We start from the raw sequence: 19,438 nt of genomic DNA on the forward strand, positions 1-19,438 counted from the left end.
CTTTCAAAGCCTCTACAGACCATACAAATTTGCAGCCTAGTTTTGTATTTAGGCCTTAGAAAATAGACTGGTGTGTGTGCATATTTATGAATAGCTAGGTCTTTTAGCAGTTGCCACTTTGATTTATTCATTTTGGTCCATTTTATGAGCTGCAAGAAACTAGTTCAGTAAAGTGTTCTACCCTTTGCATTAAGGGATCTGGAGATGAAGTCTCCAAATTTCTATTAGGAAGAAGAGCAACAGGATAATGGGTACAGAAGTTCAAACTAAGGTGGCAGAGAAAACTCACTGAAGGAAAGCTGAAGAGTTCTGGATTATGTTAGAACTTACATGAGTTTTAGCAAATACGAGATTACAACAACAATCGATATTTATTTGGTGTATGGGACTGGGGTGGCACAATATGCATTAAAAAGAATTTTTAGATGCTTAAAAATGCTTTCTTCAAAAATAGGCTCATGTGTGTTTTTAACATGGCTCTGCTTATATTTTAGGGACATCTATTCTAACTAATAGAATGAAGAAATGAAAGCTTAGAAATGAAAGCTCATTGTGAATTTGTGTGTACTTTACTATCTTAACATGGCAACTTAAAGATAGAGTTTACCAGTATTGAAGCCAATTAAATATATGTATAAGTGCACACATATGTATATCTACACATATATATGAATAGATACACATATATAAAGATAGACATAGACATATTTCATCAAGTGAAAAATACAGCTATTATAACTATTTTCTCTATAAAATAACAGGTCGAAGGCTTTCCCCTAAATAGATAAAAAAGATTTCCTCTAGAAATGCAGTTATTTGAAATTTGACAACATTCTTAACCAAAAAATATTATCTGCATAATTACATTAAATGTCTTCTGGAATACATTACCACTAATGATGCTAATACAGTTAGTCCAGATGCAAACTATAAAAACATCCATTATCTTTTGTCCTTGAAAGAACTTCAAAAAATTACTTTTTTTTCTTGTAGAAGGCCTGCTAATGCTGTACTTACATTCTTCTCTTCTCTTTTGTGAACTGTTGTAAGGAAAGTGGGACTATTTGTCTTCCCAGGAATTTTAGTATCTGACTAAAGTTACTGAAATGAATAGTAAAAATGTGTCCAAATCTACCAACCAAAAATTATGAATATGCCCCTACATTTAATTTTTTTTCAGTCAGTTCAGTTTCCTTTGTGATTAACTTAATGGACATGTTAGATTGGAACTTTCATGGGAATTTTATTATTTTTTATTTTCCATTCAGCCAAGATGCAGGACAAACAGTAAAATCAATCCTCCTGAATATGTTAAGAACTGAGGGTGAAACAAATAACTTTCTTTAAATATTAGTTCATAAAGATACTTTAAAATTCAAAACAACTGTTACTAATACAGAATAGACAAAAATAAATTCAATGACTTATCAGATAACATTAAGATATTATGGGTAGTGTAAATTGGCAAAATTGAAAAAAGGCCACTACTAAAACAGGATCAAATGAGACAGCATTTGTAAAGCACTTAGCAAAGTGCCTGGTGTGTAGTAGGTGCTTAATAAGTGTTTATTTCCTTCCCTTGTTTCTTTTTAACCAGTTCTTTTTAAATTGTTTGATTATCACAAACTTTACAAACATGAACATTTTCATATACAAATGACAGAAAAAAGAAGATTGTGTATGAAATTGTGACTCTCTAAATAACAACAATATTAGACAGATAAAAACAAATTTGGCACTTTATTCCAAAGCTGTCCTGAAGTTCACTTCTGAAAACAACAACAAAATCTCATCTCAAAGTACAGGTAAAGCAAATCATTTTGTAAACAAGCAAGTAGAACAAATAAGAAAAGCATATGAATAAAAATAAAATTAAGTATCCACTAGAACAGATCAAGAGAATGGAGGGAGAAAATGTCAAATAATGAGAAATGACCAGCCAAATCTTACCAGGTGAGAAAACCTAGAATCAGATTACACATCAATGCATAGCTATTCTTTAAGTGCCTTAGAGGATCATTTACTTTAATACACACAGAAGATTCTGAATCCAACTCATTCAGAATATACTTTGTCATTCTTTGTGGGTTGCAAGCTTTTTTGTTTGTTTGTTTGCAGGTTTGGTGGGCAGCAATCAATAATATCTCTGTTTCCTTGCACAGAGCAGGAGTTTCATAGATGTTTGTGGAATTTAAGTGAATCAAACTGGCAGCTTAAATGCTACAAATCACAGGATCTTATATTTAGAACTGGGAGGGAGGAAAGAAGCTATCTAATCCAACTTTCTCATTTCTTCTTTATTTTTTCTCCTCAATAAGATTACTTTTGTTGATGCTTTTTGTTTAACAGCATATCCATTTAAAAATATATCCTTTCCTCCCTTCAGTGGACAAGATTTCCCTTGTAGCAAAGAAGAGAAAACCATGTTTCAGCTATACCAGTGAACACATCAGAACCAACCGATGATGACATATGCAACATTACCCCCCCCCCCCATTCTAACCCCTTCACATACATATACTTGAAGGAAGATATGAGTTTAAATCCATCTTCAGAAACTTAATAGATCTATGACTCTGGACAAATTGCAATATCTCTCTGACTCAGTTTTCTCACCTGCAAAATGAGGCAAATTCTTTCATTTTACAAATAGGAAAACTGAGCTCTTCCTTGTTTCAGTGACTTGTTTATTTCAGGCTCCCAGTTCTGAACCCCAGTCATGCCCAATATTCCTCCTTTCTGCCCAGCTTTCAGCTTTAAGAAAGCAGGCTGTCTAACCTGGGTGGTGGCTCAAAGTCAGCTTGGTCCATGGTATGTAAGGCCTATTCTTAATTCACATGCTGATCACTGCCTACTTTCATCTAGTTGTAGGGAAGTCAGTACAGAGAAGAAATACTTGCGGAAAAAGTTTAATAAAAGCAATGAGGTTTAGCAGTTCTTTTTGCACATTTTGATAACTCCAGACCAGATCTTTGTGTTTAATGTTTATATGTGGACAAACTAAATTCTTACCTGAAAGACCACCCTCTTGGACCAGCCTGACCATGTAATGCAGTATACTAGAGGAGTTCTGAGCTAGGGGAGAAAATGATCCTATTCAAAAAAAAAAAAAAGAGAAGAAGAAGTTTGAGTCTAGGATATATAATTAATCTTCAAATATCTGAAGATATGAAATTAATGTGATATCTAGGAGAATTGATCAGAATTGCTATAAATTTATGAATAAATGATACATTACAACCTAAAGAATTAATTCATTTATTTTATAAAATTTACCTTGACACACACAAATTTCCTTGATCATAAAAAAATTAAAAAATTAGTAGATACAATGCATATTTTACATTTTATCAGAGATTTTTATCAGGTGAACCTATTCAATTCAATAAATATTTATTAAGCTCCTACTATATGCCAGCAGTTGTAGACTATAGAAAGCAAGTCAATTATCGCAGTGTTTAATCTTAAGTATTTTAAAGCTTAACTATGTCTAGGCAACCTATGACCTATAAACACATCTAGTAGGTTTTTGAGACCAGATTGGACAACAAATCTTTTTTATTTTAGGCTCAGTAATCTATCCATTGTGCCACTGAGCCAACTTTATTTACTATACTTTTGGCATTTCATGAGCTAAAAAAAAAAATAAAGAAAGAAAGAAATCTTCATTGGGTAGCCAACCTTACGATGACAAACTTCTATAAATTTATGTAGTTTGGTCCTGAGGCAATAGATGTATATAAAGTCTGTTGCTTGGCCAACTAGTAATTGCACTACTTGATTTTTTTTTTATTAATCATGGGATTAAGAAGGCTAAAGAACAAATTATTTCAATAGTTCTGGAGATCAGAGATTTTTTTTTCTAGTTGGCACTAAGAGCCCTGAATCCAACTACCCAATCCCTCAAACATCCTGTGAAGAGATGGCTTCAGTTTTATGGGAATGTAAATCTGGCACCTTTCACCAATTTCATATTTCAATTAAGTAATTAAAGCTAGTTGAGTATGAAATACAAAATTTAAATTGCCATAATTCAAAATAAGGTGTAGTTCATAATTGAAAAACAAAGTGGAAAAGGAGGGAAAAGATAGACTCTGAAAGGGAACATGATTCAGTAAGTAATAAATTAAAATAACTTTCATTCTAGACAATATTTTAAAAGGAAATAAACTTTTGTAAAACATTACCTAGTTTATAAATCCTTGGTTTGAATAGGCCAACATCATATTGAAGACAGCCCAAATTGAAGCTTTCTGACACTTTCCTTTACTTACAGTACCTTTACATTTCACAAAGTATTGCTGAACAGTGGTGCTTCCAATCTTAGCTATGTCTACTCCTTAAATTGAAGAATAATTAATCTATCCTGTATGCTACAGAGTGGGTGAAAACTAACCAACGGGCTTTGACTTCAAAGGTTCACCAAGACAAAATTCTAGTATCCATTTTTCCAAAGTTTGTACATAAGCATTTAGAATTACATCAAATGTCAGAGAGACTGATGACCTTTGCTCAAACATGGTCTTCAAAATACTAATGGAACATTTAGTTCATAGAGGGAGGGGAAAAACATTCTTTTTATACAGCATTAATAAAAAAAATTAGCCAAAATTAAAAAACCATGGAAATGACAGAAATGGTTTATTTATTGTGTTAAAAAGGGGGGATTCCAAAATATGGGATGGCTGGAACCCAGTATGAGTATGCTTACCTTACTAAAGGGAGATAGCATAGTAAGTAGAAAGAATTCTGTGTCTGGAGTAAGAGAATTTTCAAATTCTACCTATAACGTGATTGTGTGACTGTCTCTGTGACTTTGGGGCAGTTCACTTGCCCTCCCTGGGTCCCAATTTCCTCATCTGAAAAATGAAGAGATTGAACCAGATTATATGTAAGATCCCTTCTTGCTCTAAATCTGTGATCCAATGATCACCCCAATAAATGTATTGAACTTGTACTCTTCATAATGACAAAATGAGCTGTACTTTTTAAAGGCTTAAGAACATATGCTTTAAAGGAAAATATGGTTAATCTATTATTTAATAGTTCTAAGAGGTAAACATGAATTTCAACAGATGTTTTAAACTGGCAGACTGACAGTACATCTTCTAATTGAATGAGTTAATATATGTAAAACATTTTATAAGCTTAGATTCTTAGAAAATTATATAAATGTGAGTTATTAATGATGGAAAAGTCAATAAGGACCTTTGGGGGGGGCAATTCAGGGCAGTGGAATAAGTCCTAGGTTTAGAATCAGAGAACCTTGAATCAAATTTCACCCTTTCCATTTGCTAAGTGAGTTTGAGCAAATCACCTGACCTTACTGGGCCTCATTTTCATCATTTATAAAATGAGATTTTTCTGAAGTCCTTCCTTCTAAATCTATGAGCCTTTGACTAAACACCATTTAGTCAAGCACCCTTATTTTATAACTAAGGAATCTGAGGCCAGGAAAGCATTAAATGATTTACTCAAGAGTACATGGTCATTGGAAAAGAGCTAGAAGCTAATTTCTATTTTGATTCCTTTAATTAAAAATATGTATATAAATGAAAGGCATCTATTATGACACTTTTTATAGCATTAAAGTGTTACTTTGAAAAATGTTATTTTACTGTTTTTCAAAAGATGAGAAAATGTTTTTAAAATATAATTAAAGGGAGTCTACTTTTTAAAAATAGTTATTCTAAATGTAGAAAATACCAAATTCTTTTAACTTACTCTCTCTAAAATGGTTGAAGTTTCATTTACATTCAAATATTTTCATTACATTTATATTTACATAAAGTTTACATACTCTTTTATCAAACTGTTTCAATACATATATATATCATGTATATAAAACTTCAAGGATTCACACATACTGTTGTATACATATCATATCTTAAGCTATCCAAACTGTATATGTCTTCTCATGAGAAAATTTAAAATCAAGCCCCAGTGATCAGAAAAGCAATGAGTTCTAAGATAAGTTCCATAGTAACCGAATGGAACACCTATATTTTAAAAAGGGATTATTTTATTTTATGCTATATGTGCGTCCAGATTAAGAATAAACTTTTTTTGACTGAACTTAACTATAATAGCTGTATAACTGAAATGTCCACTCAAAGCTGAAAAAAGATATCGTGAATAACTATGAGAAGTCATAATATACAATTCTATACAATAAAAGAAGGGAAGGTGTATAATTGATACACATGGATGTTATATATAAAATTACCAAAGAAATGTCAAGACATTCTTAGCTTTCATTATAACCATACACAACATTGTTAATATTCATACAATTATTTGATATCTACAGATTGTTAATCAAATGATCATTTGATTGCTCACAAGAAACATAAGATCATAGATTTTAATCAAGAAAGGGTCTTTGTTGTCTTCTTGTCCAAACCCCTGATTTTATAGATGAGAAAGCTAAGGACTAGAGAGGTGAAATGCCTCTAAGGAGGTGTTTGGACAGTAAATAGAAGAGCCAGTTTTGGCACCCAATCCTCCAGCTTCAATTCCATTAGTCCTACTGTTTCATACTATCTCTGATGCCCTTTTATTCTCAGAGTTCATAGGACCATGGATTTAGAGCAGAAAGGCATATCAGAAGCTATCCAGACCAACCCTGCATTTTGTTGTTGTTGTCAAGTTGTTCTTCAGTGATGTCTGACCCTTTATGACCCTATTCAGGGTTTTCTTGGCAAAGATATTGGAGAGATTTATCATATTCTTCTCCAGGTCATTTTACAAAGGAGGAAATTGAGGTTTAGAAAGGTTAAATGACAATCTAATTCATGTAGTCCAGATGCTCTTTATGTTTGGCCATTGCCAGAGGTGAGATTTGAGTTCAGGACCTTGATTACAAAGTCAATCTTTCTACTCTACCAGCTAGAATATGATCTAGCTAATGAATTTGGTGCTCTGACAAATAACATTATAGGGGATTGCCAGTGTAATAATACTTGAGTTGGCTATTTGAACAGAATCAATTTCAGTATTCAAGCTACTTAAACTTCCCTGGATCACTGTTTTTCCCATATGCAAAATGATGGAGTTGGATTGCATGATCTCCAGGGTGTTTCTCAGGTCTCTCTTTCTGGTAGACACTGATATAAGTTCCTTATGGACTGGGGCAACACCTTTCTTCCCCCATGGATAGCTCAGAGCTTTTGACACACTAATATCCAATTGGTTGGGGGTGGGGCAGGGTAGTGAGGATAAAGAAAAGTAACTTTACTAGGCTCTGCCTCTCACTATCATATGGGTGACATGCTCTTTATGATCCCTTTCCTTGGTCAGCATCCTCAGTTCTGCCGCTGGATAGAGGATAGATTTCTATAAATCTAACCTGAAGAGGTCTTGGAGTTGCCTGAAGGCACTGCCTCAGAATAGCGTTGTCATGTTATATTTACCAAGCCTCCTGCCATGAGAATGCCACTGCTGATTCATCTTGTGTCTGGGGAACTCAGGATAGTCCAGATTTATTTAATATTTCTTCTTCTTTGGAGAAACTATAATAAAAAGTCCTAATAAAAATCTCTTTGGTTCATATCAGTCCCTCAACTGGGGAAATATCAAAACAAGGGGAACCCCTTTTGTGTCTGTGGATGGCTAATAGGCTCCTCTCTGTGACTTCTAATTCTCTAAACACACACATATTCACTGAAGAAAATCTTAGAGGAACTGTTCTGGTTTAAAAATGCACACAAAAAGCTAACAAACTTTGCTGTTGTTGTTGTTTTTTTTTAAATAAAGAAAGAAACAGAATATGGTATCCACACAAGAGCAAGAGCAGCAAAAGGGGTGGAAAGGTTGGAATTTCACCATTGTCATTCTTGGCAAACAGAGACAGCAACTGGGATTCTTTATTGGCTCCAGGTGGTCCTTTGCCATTCATAGTATTTTCCCTGGGTCTGACCTTAAGGTTGAAGTCATTTGAACATGGAGAATGTCACATTGTAGTTGAAACTTCTTGGGCATAGAAACTGTCAGGGGCTAGAGGCAGGGATCTGCCTCCATTCGCATCATCCAGGCTGTGACCTTCCTCCTCTTTGCAAGGGCTTTGATCTCTCATAGCTGTTGACCACCATTCAGGGAACTTGCATTTTCTATGACATCATCCCTTAGTAGGAGGTGGAGCTAAGCTTTCAGCCCCAGTCTCATAGTTTCCGGAGGCAAAAGCAGAGAAGCATTGATGAGGTTACATTTAATAAATTGTTAACTAAATAAATGTAGGAAGAAGTCTATAATAGGAAAATTCTTTAGAGAAATCACTTCTCATTTAATTTTTGCAATGTTTTGGTAAGATGGGTAAGAATTTCAATGACATTTGCATACCACTTAGATATATGTAAAAATCGCTGTGGGGTGTGGGAAAATCACTAGCTACAGTGCCACTATATATATATTTTTTTCAGTTGTGATAAGATAAACGACCTCAAGAAATTAGCTTTCTCATAAACGTTAGTAGTAAAACTATTAATATGTAACAATTAAGATAAGACTGGCTTGGTTGGATCTCTTTGACAGGATTACATGTATCACACAATTAAGATTGCAACAAATGGTTTACTGCGGAGGCCTGAGCATGTTGAGAGCATTGAAGAATGGGTCCTGGAAATAATGTTGCTACTCTCATTTTCTGGTTCCTGTTACTGTTGCACTGGGGAGTGAGGTGGTAGCTGACTTTAGAGAGAGCTTGAAAAAGTGTATGAAGGAGCTAGATATTTTAAAAATAAATTATGAGAGGTAAAGGAGCAGCCAATCTTACAGAACAGTTTTGTTGTCTTGATATATCCATACTTTATAAAAACTGCAATTCTGGCAATTTAACAGATATTTCTGCTCATAATGGTTTGAACTGATCATTTCTCTTAGGTATTTTAGTCTATTTTCAAGACTTTCAGACAAGTCAAGTAAAGCAAGAAAATGTGGCATAAGACATGTGTAGCAGCTCTTCCGGGGTACATCCCCAACTCAGCACTCACAGCTTTGCAAGTTGGATCCCTAAGGTGATAATTAAATTACTCTTATGGATTACAGAGCAACACACTCTTAAAACTACAGTTTATGAGACCTCCATCAGTTATTTATAACTTTTAGCAGTTATCTAGTACATATGATTAACTCAAAGCAAAGGCATTTATTTATTAGCATGGTAAGAATCATAGCTACCAAATAGCTCCTTAGAAACTGGAGGATCACTCACACATCTACACACAGCATCTGTGCACAGAGGACAGGATATACTGGTAATGAGACCCTCACATCAGAAACACATGTGGCCAAGGCACCTGGTACTGATGACCTTCTTCTCATGGTGAATTTGAACCCAGGACTGAGTTCTCTCTCTAGTCCTGGTTCTCTATCCACTGAGCCATCTACCCATCCTTAGACTTAGATTTTTTTTAAAGGTCCCACATGAATTGCTAGTCTGTTGCTAGTCAATGGCTTTTCTTCTATTTCTATCAAGGTTCATGATCCTTAAAGTTCATACTTCATAAAGGGATAACATAGTATAGATATATCTCTGCTTAGTTTTAACATTTAAAACCCCTTATTACCACTCTTATCTGCATATTATTTTTTTGTGATTCCATCAGCTTACCAAAGTGCCTGGCCCATAGCAGGTACTTAATAAATGAATGAAATCCACACATGCCTATTAGTTAAGGCTTTTTTAATTTGGGCAGAGGTAAAAATAAAAAAGTCTAATTTGGGAACCATGGCATTTTAGAATTCTTCATAAGGGAATATCCTAGTTTGTCTGGTATATTTCTTATTTTGAAAATATTTTATTATAGGCTCTTGTTTTTTATATTAGCCATTTTAACAACCTTCCCTCATCCCATATAAGAGGGGAGGTATGTTTTAAAAATCAATTGTCTAGGGCTTTCTTTTTTCATTAGAATTCAGAACTCACTGCTTTCTGGTGTTACAATTTATATATTTTTAGCAATTTGATTTCTGATTCTCTTATTGTTTTACTCTGTATCAGTTCTTGACATTCATAATCCTTACATTTGTAATTTTTAAAAATGAGTAATATCCTATTATATTCCTGTACCACAATTTGTTCAGCAATTCACCAACTGATAAGCACCAATTTTGTTTCTAGATTTTTGATAAGTGGTTGCTATTATAATTTTGTTGAATATAGGACCTTTATTTCCTCTCCTGATCGCTTTGAAGGCATATGCTTGAGAAGGGGCTTACTTGTTCATTTAGCAGCTCATTTCAACATGAACACAAATTGTGTGTGTAGGGAAAACTAGAAAAGGTTTTAAATTTAAAAACAAAAATGGAGGGGAGGAGGAGAAGGACAGTGGGTGGTGGCTCAGTGGATTAAAAGCTAGACCTACAGATGGGAGATCCTAGATTCAAATCTGACCTCAGATGCTTCCTAGGTATGTGACCCTGGGAAAGTCACTTAATCTCTATGCCTAGCCATTACCATTCTTTGGTCTTGGAACCAATAAGCAATATTGATTCTAAAACAGAAATTTAAGAGTTCTAAAAGGAGAGAGAGAGAGAGAGAGAGAGAGAGAGAGAGAGAGAGAGAGAGAGAGAGAGAGAGAGAGAGAGAGAGAGAGAGAGAGAGAGAGAGAGAGAGAGAGAGAGGAGAGAGAGAGAGAGAGAGAGAGAGAGAGAGAGAGAGAGAGAGGAGGGTAGCTAGGTGGCTTAGTGGATTGAGAGCCAAGTCTAGAGAGGCCCTGGTTCCAAATATGGCCTCAGACATTTCCTGTGTTTATGTGACCCTTAATCCCCACTGCCTAGCCCTTTCCACTCTTCTGCCTTAGAACCAATACACAATATTGATTCTCAGATGGAAGGTAAGAGTTTTTTCAAGAGTCACCAAAACCAATCAAGCACTTCCATATAATTTACATGAGAGACTCAGAGTTATCGAGGAGTAAACATATAGAATAGTACCTATAAAATGTTTTCTATAAGAGTATACTATCTACCTGAAAAGTATTGGCTTTGAAATTAATTGCTTATTTTTCCTTTAGAAAAAGAGATACTAGTACCTTCTGGGCAATTACAACTTTGTGCTTTAAGACCTATTGAATTTAAGCCATATTTTATATTAAATATATTGATGGAAAGTAGGTGCTGGTTCCAAGTTCATCAAATGTATGACATTTTTTCTATCTGTAGTCAATAGTTGTTGCTGTGGATCTCAAGAATGACTGCCTGAAAACTATCATCACTCCTTAGGAAGAGAAACAGGAATAACAGTCTCTCAAACATGTCTTATATTTGCCCACTAAGCCCACTTGAAAGTGGAACTTTTTTCTCTTGTTTCTCCTTGCTCTACTTTACTTCCTGCTTACATTTATCCTTCTCCTAGGTCAAGGAGAAAGATGAGACTTAATTGTAGTACCAGAGCCCTAGCAATCATCAGCTCAAGGTGACATATAACTATTGTTATCTTGACCTTGAAGTATAGGCTTGTTTATATATCCAGAGGTAGAAAAATGGAATGGGAGAGAAGAGAGTTCCAGATTCTACTTATGTTCTGCTCCAGGAGTTTATAAGATTATTTTTAAAATACAGAATAAATGGTTCATAAAACATCCACAGGCAGCATTCTGCTGCAATTCCAAAAGGGAGAAACTCTCAACTTATATACTCCATGACACGAAGACATTCACTGGGGCCACCTGCCATACCCTCATTGTATACTCTGTATTTTAAAAAATTATACACCATGAAATGAGTTCAATCACATATTTTATGTGAAGAGAAAGAATCAAGATAAAAATACAACAGAACATACAAAAGTAAATTCTAAACATTTGGTTGGCACAGAAAACAGGTGGTGGAGAGGTTAGTGAAGGGAGTAGGTAGAATAACCTTAAAGAAATTCTTTATAATCTCCAAGCAAACACTACCAGGGTTCCTTGTTACAGTAGGAGGCCAAGGCTCCTACTCAGAGTTCAGAGTCCCAAATACCATAGCCATCTTTTGGTTCTCCAGTCATCACTCTAGCCCTCAGCTGTCTCTCAGCTGCTACCACGATACTAATGCTGCTCCCCACAACATGCTACCCCCACTCCCATCTCTTCATCTTCTGAGCTAGTAAGGGGGAAAGAAAAACCCACATCTCTCAAGATGCTTTGCCATCACTCAGAATACTTCCCCCCTTGGACTTCCAGAACTTTCTCTACCTGTAGGGTATTACGTATTCAAGGAATATAGTACTACCCTGGTAGAATCAGCATGCTGGTTAGATTTCTATAGCATTCTATGTAATACACCACTATTCATAACTGAAATGAATTTCAACAAGATTGACTATTATGGAACAATGAAATAAGCAATATGGTGACTACATATAAACTGAGTCAAAGACTAATAAAGGAACTCCAGAAGAAACCTTTGGTAATTAACATTCATGGAAATAAAATAAAATTGCCTGTAATTCTATTATTATATAAAATATTCATATTTCATAACTATTCTTTGGACATTACAGAAGTGTGGCTACTTGGCTTTCAAGTAAAACAAGAACCGACAACAATTTTATTTTCTAGAACATTTTTTTCTTAAGAAAGATTTAAAAATTGTCCTGGTGAGATGAATCTTTTATGTTTAATTAATGAGTCAAGGAAATTTGGAGCTAGAAGATCCAAGCCTTTCATTTTATAGATAGGGGTGGTTTTTGCAAAAAGTAAATAAAAGTTGATGATTCACATTCTAAACTCATTATAGCTTCTTCTGCCAGTCCTAGCAAACAGGGGTCTGACCTGAGGCAAATGAGACAGAGAGAGTGGAGTTATACAGTAAGGTTTTATTAGAGGAAAGAAGGGAGCAGAGGGGGATGGGAAGCTGATGGCTGTAGAAGTGGCAGTGGAAGGGAGTGGGGGAAAGGAAGGGCAAGCAAAGGGGGAGCCCATAACCTACAGATGGCTAGGGGTTTCTACCTGGGTGTAGAAAGGGATAATCTTTTATAGGATGGTAGTCTGGGATGAGGTAACCTGTATTGCCTCTCATTGGTCAAAGTGGGGTACTTGTGTCCAGTTGACTGGATTGTCCTAAGAGGGTTGGGAACCTCAGTCTCTGGAGGTTTGAAGTCCTCAGGTCTGATGGTCAGTGATGCAGGAGGTCATTTGTCTATGACCACAAAGTCCTGATGTTTTGCCATGGTTGCAGTTGTGGCACTTCTTGTCCCAGGCTTGGGCAGGTGATGGGGGAAAGAGAAAGGGGTTTTGGTCTCAGGATATATCATCTTCCAATTGTATAGAGATTTAGACACACAATTTCAAGAAACTTTGATTAAATTCTGCAGAATTTTGAAATCACTTATTTTGTGCTACAGTTGGATCTTCCTGAAATTTGAGTTAATAAGTTCAGATCTTGAGATACAGTTTAGCAATGGGAAAATGTGAAATTATTAGCTAGCTATACTAAATGCAAAGCATACAAAATAGCTTTTGGTCAGTTATCTATTTGCATAATAATTATTATGATAAGATTTAAAAAAATCTATAGTGAGGGGATCATCCACAAAATCCAATTCTATTTAATATATCAATTGTTTTCTAAACTTCACTTCACACCTTTTACCCTAAATCTCTGTAGCAAAAAATTACAGATTTTATTTGATAAATATATATATTATATCAAGAATAATTGCCATTACTATACACAATGCATTGATAAAATCATGTCCTCTGAAAATTGGTTTTAACAGTTCTTCCTAATAAGCAAGTATATTGCTCACAGTTTTTCACAAAGTAGAAATGAAAATTTATACTTAGAGCCAAAACTATCAAAGAAAGGCTTTCTGCTTCCTCCTAGACTTAAAATTAGTGTCAAGAACCAAATCTTTAATTTGATGATGCATATTTTCATGAACTCTGATTAAAAGTATCTTAAAAAAACCCTATGGTTATTTTTTGCCAACCATCACTTCATTTACTTAGTTACATCACTATCTTGCTATAAGACTAGACTGAAAGCACAAGTGATAGATAATAGAACCTTTTTTGGGGGGTAATTACTAATGTGACATTAAGGTAATTGGCAAGATTTTTGTAATGTTTTACAAATAAGGATATTTATGAAAAAATCAATAGGAAATGAATGAAAAGGGAAAGTGTTGTCCAAATCTGCCATATTATTGTACACTAGTTTGAATCTGAACCAGTGGTGACATATTTTTAAAGTCTGAATGGGAAAAAAAATCCAAATCATCCATATATTTTATTCATTGTAGAAAACAGTAACCAAACATGGCATTTGTTTCCCTGTTCTATTGCATCATGAGAACTGCTGTCTAAATGTTTTGGCAATTTGGGTATACATGAGAAACAATGTAAAATAAAACTACAAAGAACTTTTCCCCCCTGTTGTCTCCACTACAAAGACACTCATCATTGATCAGTCTCTGGAGAGAGAGTAGATAAGTCTTAAAAAGGTTATTTTCCCCTATGAGATACAAGCATATTATATTCAAAATTCTAGTTATTGAGCATATCGACCTCAGCAAGTTGTTGTTCTTTTAATTCTTTTTCCAACAGAGATTGAGGATTTCCTCTTGAATGTTTCCACTCACCATTATTGGCCCTTGATGAAATTATTTCTTTTAGCTGCATGATGAAATCGACATTTACACACAAAATACACAAGCTAATGGCAATGGGGGCAAGCTAATGACCAATGGGCCATTATTTTGTATCCTCATTTTTCTCATTAGAAGAACTTTTTAGGTATAGATGGCACACAAAAGAATCACATACTTTAACATCAGAAAACTGGGTGGAGTGATAGTAAGTCTGTTTTTAATGCTGATAACTGCTTAAATGAACATTTTCATTTTAAAGACTTAATTAGAATGAGTTTCTGTAGTACCAGGCCATAAATAAAATTAGAATTCTTTAATATGGAAGATAAATGAATAAAACCTGATACCTTGCATAAGATATCCACTTGATGTTTATTGAATGGAATTGAAATAAAAGAGAAGAGAAAATATGATTGTAGTCTGTAAAATCATGAATTATGAGGGCAAATATGATCTGCAGAAACCCAGAAATCTATACTGTGGAGGCAACACTTGATGCTTCAGAGTTTAGAATAAATACAAAGTTCCACACTGTAATTGTGGGTAGTAAATTTATAGAATTCATGACCTCATGGAATGGTGAAATACAAATTGGAATAAGTTTTAAAAGGAATTAAATATATGAGTAGCAGGGAAATGAAAATGTTTGTGGGCTATATCTCTAATGTTTGGAAATAATTTGAAGGAGGACAATTATTTCTTTCTACAATATGTGTGTTAAGGCCTAGTCAGACAGACAGAATACTAAGCTAAATGGATCTTAAGTCTTCTGATCCACAAATATAATTTTTAATGTGTTAATTATAGGGATTATGCTAATTTGCTAGTCATTCCAAATCCTTTATATCATGCTTAATAATATATGTAATAAATACAAATACAAACTATACATGTTTGTTGATATATATATTTTGCAAACTTGAAAAACAATTATTTCCTGCCTAAAATGGCCTTTTCACTTAAAAAAGTTTTTAAGTTGATTTTAAAATACTTCACAAATGTTTATTTTCCCTGTCTAGTTCCCTACCAATATAACATTTTAAAATATGCACACACCCCAAATCTTGACAATATACATAGTCTAGCAAAATAAATTCCCATATTGGCCATGTCCAAATATGCGTGTCTCATTCTGGATTTTAACACCATCTCTCACAGGAAGAAGGTGGCATGATTTATTTCCAGTTCTCTACACCCATGGTTTATTGTTATGTTGAAATAACTCTTAAGACATGACATACACAAATCCAAATCAATGAATAATTTTTATTATTTGAGATCTGTAAAGCTAACTTAAAAATTAAAACTTTTTTTATCCTAGACATTAAAATTTAACATTGGTATAGTGTATAGAGGGGATATATCTGGCAGCATGATGCTATTCCTGTAACAAATACTTCAAAGAACACCAGGGAGGAACTAATACAATATGCATAAATGAGAGGAGGATAGAAGAAAAATACACCAGAGAGAAAAGGGAGGAAAATGGACATAAAACCGTGAATTTGCTTTGTGGCTATATCTAGTGCCGATTAAAAAGAAAAAAAAAGGAAACGCCAGGTTAACCAATAACTTGACTCTATTAACAAAAAGAACAAAAGCATTGTTAAATCTCACACTCAACCTATATATATATATATATATATATATATATATATACACACACACACACACACACATACACTTTGCTAAAAACCAGAGGGAGTCAAGGGGAAGAACTTGGATTTCAAAGGTTCCTAAGACACTAATGACTTTCTTATCCTCTAGTACCACATTTTTCTGGAAGAGTGTGATTAGGTCCATAGTTGAAAGGGTGGAGTTAGGTTTTAAGAAAGACAATTCTGTTATTTAGACCCACCAGTTGCTTCCTCTTTCCAGGAATAAGTGAAGGAGTTCACACAATAAAATGCTATTTTCAAAAGCAAAAAGTTCACTGATCTGTTCATATCTTGAAGAAGGGTCACAGTCTAGTTATTAAGAGGGAGAGGAGGAAGTAAGCTTCTGATACCACTGATTTTTTGTTTATTTATCTGCCACAAAACAGTAATCTCAGATCTTCCTTCTTACTGCCTCCTGGCAGGGTATTCATTATCTTGACCATACAGGACCCTAATCACTTCTTTCAGACTGTTCATGGCTACTGGAGCAGTAGGGTTCAAAGCCAGGAAAAACTTTGGAGTGACATTCTCTCTTCCTTGATTACCATATTGCCTTTTGTCTTTCATCTCCTCTGTCTTTCCTTTATCAAAGTTTAGGCACTCTTTGAGAGCTAAATCATTTTCATCTCAATCATTTTAAACGTTATCTCCTAGATGGAGTCAAACCCAAAAGACAGGTCTTGGTTGCTAGATGGGGCATAGATTACTATCTGATCTTTTCTCCATTCAGAAAATTCCCCTCTTGAAGACTTAAGATGTTTGCAACCACCTGAAAAATAAATATTAGTCAACTGCATTATCACTGAATTCTACTGGCCCATATGACTTGCCTATAAAGTGGGAGGATCCAGATTTGTGTAAACTATAGGTGCCAAACTTATTGCTGGACAAGTATGGCTTAAACTAGATTAAAATGTGATGGAGAAATATTTAACAAAATAAAAATTTTAAGTAATGTTTAATTTGTGTTTTTTGAAGTCAATTTGCAATCTACTGATGTAAACTATTGGGCTTTAAACAACTTTGGTAGATTGGCACACCATGCCACGAGTTCAAGATGCCTTAGTCTATCTGCTAGGTAACTAGTTTTCCAGTGTTGAACTTAAGTACATTCTATCAGATATTTCTGGTAGAGGAAGAAGGTAACACCTGGTGATAAGGTAAGTACCTGCCTTAAGGCATTTCTGCCCTCTCTTAAGCCATTGCTTTTCAGTGAATTAAAGGTGATTAATGATATTCAATTTAACATTTACAGTTTCCTTTAATATCCTTTTTTGTTATGTACTTGTCATATATCAAACGAGCTTTCATATGAAAAGAATAGAATCTTATATAAAATATGAATCTCTATTACAGTTAAGTATAAATTAAAATTGAACACTATAATACCAACCTGTCATAAATAAAAATTCATCTTAGAGACTTCATACTAAATTTATAAGTGTTTATTAATAAAGAGAAAGAAAGAGAGAAACAAGGTTTCCAGCCTTTCTAACTGTAAGAAAGATTTGGTCCCACATTCCAACCCAGCTCAGTCCCTTCCTTGCCACAGCTTGCCAGAGATTGAAAGCAAGAAAAGAGTCATCAGGAGGGCTCAGAGAAAGAGGCAAACCAGAGAGAGGGTGTGGAGCCAAGAGACCAAAGAAGCCATCAAGCTTCCAGAGCTGGCTTTTCAAACCATGTCCAAACTCCACTCCCCCAAACACACCCCAATCCTTTGATTAGCCAATGGTCTTCATACATCATGCCTCTTGGCTGCTGTCAGGTTGTCAGGATGTCAGACATGTAACTCCAGGACTCCTATGGTGAGTCCTTCCAGGATTGGACTGATTTGGAGGTCCCCCAGACATTTAATTCACAGAAACCTATTGATGTCCTCTTCTGGACTTCTTTGTGCTCCGTGTTGGATTTTTAAAATATTAATCACTGATCTTTTTTCTTTTTTTTTGATACCTATCACCCACTCACTCCCCAATCCTGCCTCAAATTTTCCTACTTAAATAAAAGCGTCTTTTTACATTAATAAGTATAGTCAAGCAAAGTGAGTGTACACATTGATGCTAGAAAGCAGCAGCAGAGGACCTTCTCAGGTGTAGTTCCTAGCCTGAGAAGACAGTTGTAAGCCACAGTTGCAAGCCTAGAACTGGTGCTAAGATGTAAGGCCTTTGAGATGCCAAGGATCTTAGAATCAAAACTGAGTAAGTTGCTAATATAGGTTCATCCTCTCCCATCATGCTATGGTTTATTCATACTGTAGATATAACAGTGTCAAAAGAATAGACTCATAAAAATTTTATTCATTGTGTATTAATGTGCTGATTATGATAAACTGGAATGAGATTTGGAATTTTAGGTATTCATACAATCTACATTCCCCAAATTTGGGAGGTCGTAGTTTGAGTAGTGAATGGATGCTGAGTGTCTATATCTTGAATCTTATAACTTATTCCACATCTTAGATTCCATATAAAGTAAATGTCTATTTATAGTAATATGCTGTTATGCTAAATTCTGGATAATTAGAAAGTGTCAGTGGAAAAAATGGGAGCCTGGTTAAATAGTGAGAATGCCCAAAGTTTTCAGATCCTTGGATGTAGCCATGGACACTTTATGTAAGAGTGAGTGTATCTAACTCAATCAGACATTACAAAACACAACACAGGACAGACATTTGTTTTTAAAATGGATTTATGGATATAAATATTTTAAAAATATTTCACAGCAATTTCCAGAAAGCAAATGAGATTCATGTACCTGGCTAGAAAAGACAGGATGACATATCTCTGTATTTGTCTTTGCATTCAGATTTTATTGAAATTTTGTAAAAATGTTAGAAAAATATGTAGAATTTAATAAAATGACCATTAGCATTTTTATAAAATCCTTTTTAGATGGTGATATGAACATTATAGTTTGGACCCACTGTTTCCAAATTTGGGGGTTCACAGGCTCATCATGACTTTGAGACATTTCTATAGTATTAAAATGCCCCTTACTGAAGTTTACTCTAGGGCTCCCTTCCTCCATTTTGGCCTTAGTTAAAAATAAGGTGCCATATAGTAAGATGATATTAATAATGAAGCCAATCTAAACATTGGACAACCAAATCCTTGGTAGGACTAAAAGATTTAAGTATGATTTTTTGAATTGCACAAATGCCAACTTAAAGAGAAATCTCTTAGTTCTACAGAAAAACAATTAAAATCAT

The sequence above is a fragment of the Monodelphis domestica genome, chromosome 2, assembly GCF_027887165.1.
Source record: "Monodelphis domestica isolate mMonDom1 chromosome 2, mMonDom1.pri, whole genome shotgun sequence".
NCBI classification, from domain to species: Eukaryota; Metazoa; Chordata; class Mammalia; order Didelphimorphia; family Didelphidae; genus Monodelphis; species Monodelphis domestica.